Below are 10,850 nucleotides of genomic sequence, written 5' to 3'. Positions count from 1 at the left end.
TTGATAAGAAACGTCTCGAAAATACAAGAGTACAAGATTCAAAACGCAAAGTACAAGATATTAAATTGTACGCAAGGACGTTCGAAAATCCGGAACCGGGACCAGAGTCAACTCTTAACGCTCGACGCAACGGACTAAAAATTACAAGTTAACTATGTATATAAATATAATATAATATATAATTAATTATATTAATTATATATATATTATATTTATAAATAAAAACCGTCGGCAGAGAAAGACTCCAAGGGACTGAGCTGTAATTTCATTCTCTGCGACTCGCGGAGTTTGAAGAGGATTTCACCGCGAGTCGCGGAGCCCCAAAATGAAATTCTGCCTATAAAGCCAACCGAATTTTGATCGCAAAAAATAATCTTTTTCTTCTTCTTATCATACGTAAAACATATATATATATTTATAATTTATATTTTAATTTTAATTATAATTCTAATAATAAGGGTATGTTAGCAAATGTTGTAAGGGTGTAAGTCGAAATTCTGTCCGTGTAACGCTACGCTATTTTTAATCATTGTAAGTTATGTTCAACCTTTTTACATTAATGTCTCGTAGCTAAGTTATTATTATGCTTATTTAAAACGAAGTAATCATGATGTTGGGCTAATTACTAAAATTGGGTAATTGAGCTTTGTACCATAATTGGGGTTTGGACAAAAGAACGACACTTGTGGAAATTAGACTATGGGCTATTAATAGGCTTTATATTTGTTTAACTAAATGAAAGTTTGTTAATGTTAATATAAAGATTTACAATTGGGCGTCCCTATAAATTACCATATACACTCGATCGGACACGATGGGCGGGGTATTTATATGTACGAATAATCGTTCATTTAACCGGACACGGGAATGGATTAATAGCCACTAGAATAATTAAAACAGGGGTGAAATTACATTCAAGGGTAATTGGTGTAATTGCTAACAAAGTAGTAAAACCTTGGTTTACACGCAGTTGATAACCTGGTGTATTCATTAAACAAAGTATTAAAACCTTGTTACAATTCGAATCCCCAATTAGTTGGAATATTTAACTTCGGGTATAAGGATAATTTGACGAGGACACTCGCACTTTATATTTATGACTGATGGACTGTTATGGACAAAAACCAGACGGACATATTAAATAATCCAGGACAAAGGACAATTAACCCATGGGCATAAAACTAAAATCAACACGTCAAACATCATGATTACGGAAGTTTAAATAAGCATAATTCTTTTATTTCATATTTAATTTCCTTTATTTTATATTTAATTGCACTTCTAATTATCGCATTTTTATTGTTATTATATTTAATTGCACTTTTAATTATCGTACTTTTTAATTATCGCAAGTTTATTTTGTCGCACTTTTATTATTCGCAATTTCATTTATCGTTATTTACTTCACGCTTTAAGTCTTTTATTTATTTAATATTTTACATTTGGTTTTAACTGCGACTAAAGTTTTAAAATCGACAAACCGGTCATTAAACGGTAAAAACCCCCCTTTATAATAATAATATTACTTATATATATATTTGTATTTTTATAAAAGTAAACTAATATAGCGTTGAGCTTTGTTTAAAAAAGATTCCCTGTGGAACGAACCGGACTTACTAAAAACTACACTACTGTACGATTAGGTACACTGCCTATAAGTGTTGTAGCAAGGTTTAAGTATATCCATTCTATAAATAAATAAATATCTTGTGTAAAATTGTATCGTATTTAATAGTTTTTCCTAGTAAAATATAAACTATTTCGTATACCTTAGCTTTGACATCAGTTGTGCGTCTTGGTTGACCAGCTTTGACGAGGTGCACACTTTGTGTGTACGTTATCACATGGGCGTGTGATGTGGATTATATAACCCCAATGGCGAAGGGTTAATATTGTGAGTGGAGTATTTATACGTACGTGTATATGGCGTATTTATTTTTGGGTGTTATGGTATGAACCATCGAGCCGGTAGTGCCATAACATGTGTGCGATAAGATGTGAACCACGAGCCGGTAACATCGAGTGTGAACCATGAGCCGGTAGCACTATAAAAATAGATGTGAACCACGAGCCGGTAGCATCGAGTGTGAACCACGAGCCGGTAGCACTATAAAAATAGATGTGAACCACGAGCCGGTAACATCGAGTGTGAACCACGAGCCAGTAGCACTATAAAAATAGATGTGAACCACGAGCCGGTAGCATCGAGTGTGAACCACGAGCCGGTAGCACTATAAAACGAGGCGTGAACTACGAGCCTGTAGCGTCGAAGTGTGAACCACGAGCCGGTAGTACTATAAAAGAGTATGACTCAAATACGTATGGTGTGAACCACGAGCCGGTAGCACCATAGCGTTATGGTTAACCATATTGTGTTTGTGATTGTTTAGCATGTTAAATATTGTATACGTATAATGTTGTATTGTCGTGATGTAGCTAACCCTCCGGGTGTAGCTTATTGGCATTTGTTCACATTGTCGTTGGTGAACTTACTCATTGTTGATGTTGTTAGCTTGTTGCTTAGTGATCGTACGGTATGCTTAGTGTAGTTGCCTTATTCATGGATGATTCGGTATGCGGTATTTGATATTGTGTGGCGTGTCCATTTTATACATATATATGTATGTAGTATATTATCACTCACTAAGCGTTAGCTTACCCTCTTATTGTTTATATTTTTATAGATTGCATGGATGAGGTGGCTCGGGTAAGCGTGGGAACTAGTGGACTTGCGTAGTTTGCTTTAGAAGACTTGCTTTTGGATTTGATTAGGATTGGTAGCGTATCCCCAATCCCATGCTCGGGCTATGTTTTGAATTTAACTAAGTGGGTCGAAATGGTCACTTTGTGGTAATTTGGGTCCATGTGGGCCCGTTGTTGTAAAACTCGGTTTTATTGTGGAAAACTCTTAGTTTTAATTATTATAACATATTGTGAAAGTGTCTTGGTTTAAAGGTGTCGGGAAGCGGGTTTTTCGCTCGTGTGAAATCGTTAAGCAAAACAGAATCTGGCAGGCATTCTGGACACCGTCCAGATCTACTGGACGCCGTCCAGATCTGCTGGACGCCGTCCAGGTCTTAAGGGCTGAACGCCGTCCAAGCTTTTGGACGCCGTCCAGAAGGGCTGTCTCAGAAAAAAAAAAAAAATTCTGGCACGTTTTCGGATGGTTAATGGATTGGGTTGTTACAAGTGGTATCAGAGCATGGTCTAAGGGATTTAGGTGACTTGAGATAGGTGTCTAGACTTAGACTTTTGTGTGTGCTTAATTGTTGCGGGACTTGTAGGAGTACGGGTCGAAATGGGTTATAGTTAGTGCCTTGTTGTAGGTGTTCTAACGTTTATATTAGTAATGCGGATATTATTAATATGTTATTGTGTTGTGATAATAATTCTTGCGTGTGCTTATATCGCGTAGAATTTTGTTTGTGTTTGATTTTATCATCGAGCGAGGCGGTTGTTGTACTAACGAGTGGATACGGCGTGTGTGCGTAATAAGGACTTGCAAACCTTATTACTAGTGCAAATCGTGTCTAACAAGTGATGTACGATGAGCGTGTAGCAAGATGGACCGGAGGGGAGTGTGTGTTTTATACGTTCTTGATCTAATTCGCGTTGCATTCCTTAGAATGGCGACGGGAAGTGGGATCGAGACGAACGATACGGAGTTTAACGCTAGAGTTGCGGCCGCCGTTGCGGAGCAAATGAATGCGTTTCGAGAAGAAATGGATAGGAAGTATTCCGAACTTCAAGGTAGTGGTGAAATGGAGCGATGTCTTAAGAACTTCATGAGGACTAAACCCTCGATGTATGACGAGAAACCGGATCCTTTGGTGAGCACAACTTGGATTTCGGATGTCGAAGGGTGTTTTCGTACTATTGATTGCCCTCCTGAGAAAAAGACGAGACTCGCTACTAGTCTGTTGCAGGGCAGGGCGAGGGATTGGTTGGATGGTAAGATTGATCTTGTCGGTGGTGAAACGTTTATGGCTTTATCGTGGGACGAGTTTAAGAAGGAATTCTTCGAGGAGTTCCAAACTTCAGCGGATTTGTTAGAAATGCGTAATGAGTTGCGAGATTTGCAAAAAGGTTCTATGGATTAAAATACTCTCAAGACGACCTTTATGGCGAAGGCTCGTTTTTGCCCGGAGTATTTGGGGAATGATCATTTGTTGATGCAGGATTTCTATCGAACCTTGAATGATGACTTGAAGAGTAAGATTAGCAGAGTTCAGGCGAAATCGTTTGCGGAATTATTCGCTGTGGCTAGAGGTTTCGAGTCGTATACGCGATCAAAGATTGGTGAGCCTTCAAGTGGGAGAAGGGTTGTTTCGTATGGTGCTCCGAGTAAGAGGACTAAGGGTCCGAGTGTGAGCACGGGTGGTACGTGGACGGGTACACCGGATTCTAGTGCATCTAGATGTTACAATTGTGGCAAGAGGGGTCACAAGTCTTGGGAATGTTCGGTACCAAAGGGTGATGGCATGGTGTGCTTCAATTGCCAAGAAGAAGGACATCGTAAGTCGGAATGTCCCAAGTTACCGGGGACGGGTGCGGCAAGGAGACGTTAAGGTACGTTTCGTTTTAATAAATATGTCCTTTGATTATTTATTATGAGCCGTTGCGTTTGAGTTGATTAAATGCCTTGTGTTGTGCATATTGATGTTATGGGTGACGTTCCTAATGGAAGTACCCTATGGTGACGTTGGATTGTCGGGCGAAGGGCTTAAGACTTGGTGCAACCAAGCATTCCTTAGTATTTGGGAAATGTTCTACCAAGCCATGGAAATGGGTTTTGGTGTTCGGTTGTTAAGCGCGTGTTCGCTTTTGTGTTGAGATTGATGAACCGTGAGGTTCGTCGGGGGGTTGGAACCCTTGAGATAGAGTATTTTGGATATCGATGTATGTTGGTAATGGAGCCTACATGACGCGACATTAGGTGCCTCTTTTATACCTACTAGCGTGGTGTTCGACTCCGATGGTGTTGCGGTTACATTGTGCTTAGGGTACCGGAGTGAAACCCATAGGTACATGAGTGAGTAAGTGGAAGTTGACAAACTAAAGCAATTGGACGATTGCGAGGGTATTGGTTTGTGTAATTTGTGGTGCACTTTTCGTTCGAAAGGTTTTAAGGATTGGTTAAAATCCTTCGTATGCTCAAGGTTGGAGCAAGATGTAGTGATGGGTCGTGTGAACCCAATTGTTGGTAAAGTCTACCTTTGGTAGCATTGTACGAGTTGTGGATATTGGAATGTAGTTCCAAGTGGCTGAGTTACACTCCCGCACGAGGAAGTTTTAGTATGAGATTTCGGATGATGCTTTTGGTAGATCCGGAAATTTGGTCGAGACACAGTTTGGGTCGATTTGTGGTAGAGTACAATTTTGGTTAACTTGTACTTATGATATTGGATTTGTAAATTATCACTGAGGTGGTATGTTGGTGAATCTCGTTGAGAGATAATGGACGTGTTTGGCGAGCAAGGTAAAATCCCTCGGTTAAGGGATGTGTGTGAGTCGGGTTCTCTTTTGGAGAATTATTGTTTGGTACCAATGTTCGATATAGGTGGTTCTTGCTCGATTGTGGATGGTTAGTGGTATCCGCTAGGGTTCACTATAGTGTAACAGAGAGCGATGTTGCACTACTCGTTGTTTGAGGCTGAAAGTGCGTATGTGATTGATGAAGCATGACCTTCGATGTCCGCTGACTTCATCGTGGTATTGATGAATGATGAAGCATGACTTTCAGAGTCCGCCGACTTCATCATGGGATTGTTGATTAATGAAGCATGACCTTCGGGGTCCGCTGACTTCATTATGGTGTGATTGATTGGTGAAGCATGATCTTCGGGTCCGCTGACTTCATCATGGTTGTTGATTGGTGGAGCATGACCTTTAGGGTCCGCTGACTTCATCATGGGAATATGCGATTGGTGAAGCATGATCTTCGGGTCCGCTGACTTCATCATGAGCGAGGTGATATATCGGTGAAGCATGACTTTCGGGTCCGCTGACTTCATCCGGTGTTGAGATTGGTGAAGCATGGCCTTCGGGGTCCGCTGACTTCATCAGGAGAGTAGTGTTACGTCGGCATGGCATAACATTATCGGGAAATGCGAGTACCGGTGGGAAATGAGAGTACCATTCTTGAGTTGTGTTGTGGGAACTATCGGTTGTTTTATACGCCGATGGTGGGGTCGTGAGGACCGTGTGGTGTGATTTGTGATGCGATAGCCGTGTCTCGCTCACATGTTGTCACGGGTGTGACAATATCCGATTTTGTACACCTTAGGACTAGCGTTGCCATAGTCGTTCTGGGCGCTTTTGGTTTAAACCGTTTGTTTTGATGTTACTGTAGTTGTGTATTGGTCGTATTGCGCACTACAAGGGATGTTAGTGATTGGTGTTATCCGTAAGGATTCGTTTGGATTGGTCTTCATCGTTTCGGGTTGTTGACCTTAGGATTGCGACTTGGTTACCTTAGCATTGTACTTGGTAATGGTACGATAGGGGTTTGATATCTCGGTCAGAGATTGGTTGAGTTTTCGCGATGTTAGGGAATGAGCATGGTCATAGTGCTCAGAATTGTGGATTGATAAATCCCGGGTGAAGATTTTAGTTGTTAGAAGCGATTCATTGGGAAGAATTGCTTAGGAAAGTCGGATTGGGACTTATGTTTGAGGACCGTAGGGTGTGGTCCGTTTGGTTAAGTGACGAGGATCACGGGGACGTGATCGATTCTAAGTGGGGGAGAGTTGTAACACCCTGTTTCTGTTTCTGATTTTGTAGTAGATCAGGACGCCGTCCAGATAGGGGGACGCCGTCCAGCAACAAAAGGTGGGACGCCGTCCAAGGTTCGGGACGCCGTCCAACTTGTCTGTCGATATAACAACCCTCACATTTTCATACTTGAATTGACTAATTTGCCTATAGGGTTGTTATCCATACGTAATATATAATTAAATTCGACGTTGATCAAATATTTATTTTTAGTCGACACGTTCTGTTAACTGAAGTTTACACTAATTATATAAAATAACTTTAGTTAATATTAATGCGTATTATATTTAAAACTATATGTAACATAATTATTAATTAAATGATAAGTTATTTTAATCATTATATATATTTTTAGCTTATAAAATAAATAAAAATAAAAAGAAATAAGATTTTTTTTATAAATTAAATAATGAGCCCATGAATTTTGACTAAATATTTTTAAAAACAAAAACTTATTAAAAACATTTTTAACATGTTTTTATTATTTTGTCAAAATTGGCACCTTTATTTTATTATTTTTTTTCTTTTCACCAACCATTTTTTTACCTATAAATACATGACTCCTCATTCATTTTTTCTTGCCAAACACAAAAACTTAAGTTATTCTCTCAAAACCTTGAAGAAAATTTGAGATACTTTCTATTTTTATTAATTTTCTTCAATATTGTCATTTATATTTATATTTATTGTATATTCTTTGTAAAATTCGAAATTAATTATGTTTATATGTTATAATTAGTATTATAAGTGTTATGATGCATAAAAATAATTTTGATAATTTATGGAATATTATTTATAATTAAATACGAATTATGTAGTGTTTAAACGTAAAAACAATGTAAAATTCGTAATAAATAATTTTAACCAAAAATAAAATATATATAATTTTTTTTTGAGTTCTTAAAACTTATATAGATCTGAAAAAATTATAAAAATAATTACTTGGGTCGAATTGGTATTTATTATATAATTAAACTCTATTATTATGTAATTCGAAGGTAAATTAAGAATAAATATAAAATAATAAAAAATATTTTTTTAAATATTTTTCTACAGGTTATTAGACTGATAGAAACTTATAAAAATTATAAAAATAATTATTTGGGTTTATTTAGTAATTATGTAGAATTAAAATTGTTTTGTGAATACATTAAGGGTAAAAACAAAAATAAATACAAAAATATAATAAAAATGTTTTCTTAAATTTTTCTACTAATCTATATGATTAACTAACACTATAAAAATTATGTATGTAATTTTTAGATATTTAATTTATTATTTAGACATTTTTGAATAATATTCGATTAATAAAACACTATTATTTTTGAAGTAGTTTAGGTATTTATTTAAAGGTAATTATATTTAATATATATAAGACATACTAAGGTATAATAACTAAATATTAAATAATACTTAGGTTATATTATCACATATATAATTATTAAGTACATTAATAATTCGTTGTGTGTATACACCTAAAGTGAAGGTTAATAAAAGATAATGTATAATTCATGTGAACTTCATCGCTACTCACGGTCGTAAGTGAATGATGTCTAGGTTGCCATTTATGGGTAAGCTTGTGGATCTCGAATGCCATGACTTAGATTCTGGTCAAGAATCCTGGGCCCCCGGTTACATCTGGTCATTCCTGACTTATTTGATAGCAACGAAGTTTGAGTAGAGTTGTACAACATCTTGCTAAAGATTAACCCGAACTTTCTAAAATTGGAAAATTACTATAAGTGGAAACTTTCCATAAATAGTAACCTTCCGAAAATGGAAATTCTTTAGTGAACCATTACTATCAATATAGTACTATATACTATTGTCTGTTAGGCAATGTCTGATCATACGTTCTATCTCTAGGTTGAGATCTCGGTCACGTCCTTCCGTTCAATTCTTTCGTGTGCTACTAAGGTGAACTTCATAGCCCCACTTTTTACTGTTTCATAACTGTTTTATAACTTTTGGGGTGAGACACATGCTTGCTTTATAACTGTTTTACGCTTAGACACAAGTACTAAATTGTTAACTATGCTGTCATGCTTTGATTCATGCTAAATCCCTACCGTAATATCGTCAATTGCTACGTTTAAATGCAAACTTAATTATTGTGAGTAGGCCTATTGAGAGTAACGTCTCTAACCATTCGACCGTTGGTCTTTGGTTACATAATAATGATTCCACGACACTGACAGTACAAGGTGTCATAGGGTAAATTGTTTAGTAGCGATATTACAAACTGCAGCAACACTTTTAGATTGATATATCTATATTGATCAACTTTAAACTAAATCTTGTGGTCTAAAACTTTGGATATTATTTATAAACCTATGAATTTCACTCAACCTTTTTGGTTGACACTTTAAGCTTGTTTTATCTTAGGTGATGATTGAGCTAGCTGCTACTTGCTACTTGATGATTGATGTATGCTTTGCTGCTTGCATGGAGTCCATCATTCATATTTATCATTTTGTTTATGACATTTTCCATTTACTGTACTCTTATGATGTAAAACTTTGAATAATGCTTTCGCTGTTTATTTAATAAATAAAACGTCTTATTTAGAGTCGTTCTCGCTTATACAACCGTGTTATGATATGATTGGTCACAATTACCCCTGGTCCATTTTGGGGGTGTGACAGATTGGTATCAGAGCATGTTTGTTATAGAGAACCAGGATTGCATTTTATGTGTGCCTTATGTGCTAGTTATGGTACCTTAGCAATCTTTAGGACTATAACCTTTCCTGCCTTAGTTTTAAGTGCTTTTCCCTTATATCTTACCTCGTGCTTTTATGTCATCCTTAGAATCATTCTAGTTCTCTTTCCTTCTTTCTTTTAGGATGTCTTGTAGTGACCCGAACTTTTCCATGTTTATATATATTAATTGAGATTGATATTTACATGATTAAATGTTTCCAACATGTTAAGCAATCAAACTTGTTAAGACTTGATTAATTGAAATATGTTTCATATAGACAATTGACCACCCAAGTTGACCGGTGATTCACGAACGTTAAAACTTGTAAAAACTATATGATGACATATATATGGATATATATATATAGTTAACATGATACTATGATAAGTAAACATATCATTAAGTATATTAACAATGAACTACATATGTAAAAACAAGACTACTAACTTAATGATTTTTAAACGAGACATATATGTAACGATTATCGTTGTAAAGACATTTAATGTATATATATCATATTAAGAGATATTCATACATGATAATATCATGATAATATAATAATTTAAAATCTCATTTGATATTATAAACATTGGGTTAACAACATTTAACAAGATCGTTAACCTAAAGGTTTCAAAACAACACTTACATGTAACGACTAACGATGACTTAACGACTCAGTTAAAATGTATATACATGTAGTGTTTTAATATGTATTTATACACTTTTGAAAGACTTCATTACACTTATCAAAATACTTCTACTTAACAAAAATGCTTACAATTACATCCTCGTTCAGTTTCATCAACAATTCTACTCGTATGCACCCGTATTCGTACTCGTACAATACACAGCTTTTAGATGTATGTACTATTGGTATATACACTCCAATGATTAGCTCTTAGCAGCCCATGTGAGTCATCTAACACATGTGGGAACCATCATTTGGCAACTAGCATGAAATATCTCATAAAATTACAAAAATATGAGTAATCATTCATGACTTATTTACATGAAAACAAAATTACATATCCTTTATATCTAATCCATACACCAACGACCAAAAACACCTACAAACACTTTCATTCTTCAATTTTTTTTCATCTAATTGATCTCTCTCAAGTTCTATCTTCAAGTTCTAAGTGTTCTTCATATATTCTACAAGTTCTAGTTACATAAAATCAAGAATACTTTCAAGTTTGCTAGCTCACTTCCAATCTTATAAGGTGATCATCCAACCTCAAGAAATCTTTATTTCTTACAGTAGGTTATCATTCTAATACAAGGTAATAATCATATTCAAACTTTGGTTCAATTTCTATAACTATAACAATCTTATTTCAAGTGATGATCTTACTTGAACTTGTTTTCGTGTC

This window comes from Rutidosis leptorrhynchoides, chromosome 11, assembly GCF_046630445.1.
Source record: "Rutidosis leptorrhynchoides isolate AG116_Rl617_1_P2 chromosome 11, CSIRO_AGI_Rlap_v1, whole genome shotgun sequence".
Taxonomy (NCBI): Eukaryota; Viridiplantae; Streptophyta; class Magnoliopsida; order Asterales; family Asteraceae; genus Rutidosis; species Rutidosis leptorrhynchoides.
This window is presented reverse-complemented; position numbering follows the sequence as displayed.